This window comes from Lissotriton vulgaris, unplaced genomic scaffold (assembly GCF_964263255.1).
Source record: "Lissotriton vulgaris unplaced genomic scaffold, aLisVul1.2 SCAFFOLD_1682, whole genome shotgun sequence".
NCBI classification, from domain to species: Eukaryota; Metazoa; Chordata; class Amphibia; order Caudata; family Salamandridae; genus Lissotriton; species Lissotriton vulgaris.
This window is the reverse complement of record NW_028241670.1, coordinates 431547-432137: the sequence shown is the minus strand read 5'-3', so window position 1 is coordinate 432137 and position 591 is coordinate 431547.

The window sequence follows — 591 nt, the reverse complement described above, 5'->3', positions numbered from 1 at the left end:
TCTGAGTCCTGATGGAATCACACCAGCTCTCCGATATTCTAACATGAAATGTGCATGGGATTCCATCCTTAAGTTTTTTTCCTGAAATTTAAGAGCTTGTTCCATTCACTGTTGTCAGAGTTTGACATCATTATTGTTCTATATTTAAGTGGTACTTGTACTATCAGGGCTGAGAAATCCTCATCTGAGAATCCCAATGACTTGAGACCCTCATGTTTGAAATTTGATAGGAATTGTTTCTGCAATTCTGACTAAGACCGGTGTCAATAGAGATTAGCTGCCACGTGGGGTACCTGTAAACCTCTAGATAATCCTTTTTCAAGTTGCCAAGCTGCTTTCAGAGCAATCCTTTCAAAAGTACCTAAATATTCCGGATCCTAACCCAGTTGTATTTTTTCAGAACCGCAGATTCAACATTTGGGTGAACCCTGGCATGATCTTCAGTCTGCTAACTTCACTATTGCACTATCCTGGGCATCACATTCTGTATCAATTCATCATTTTAATATTGCCGAGCTTGTTGTAAATGAAACATCTCTTGTTGGGAGGATCTCAGTCTGTTTTAAAGCTATTTGTAAATTTCTGGGTTTA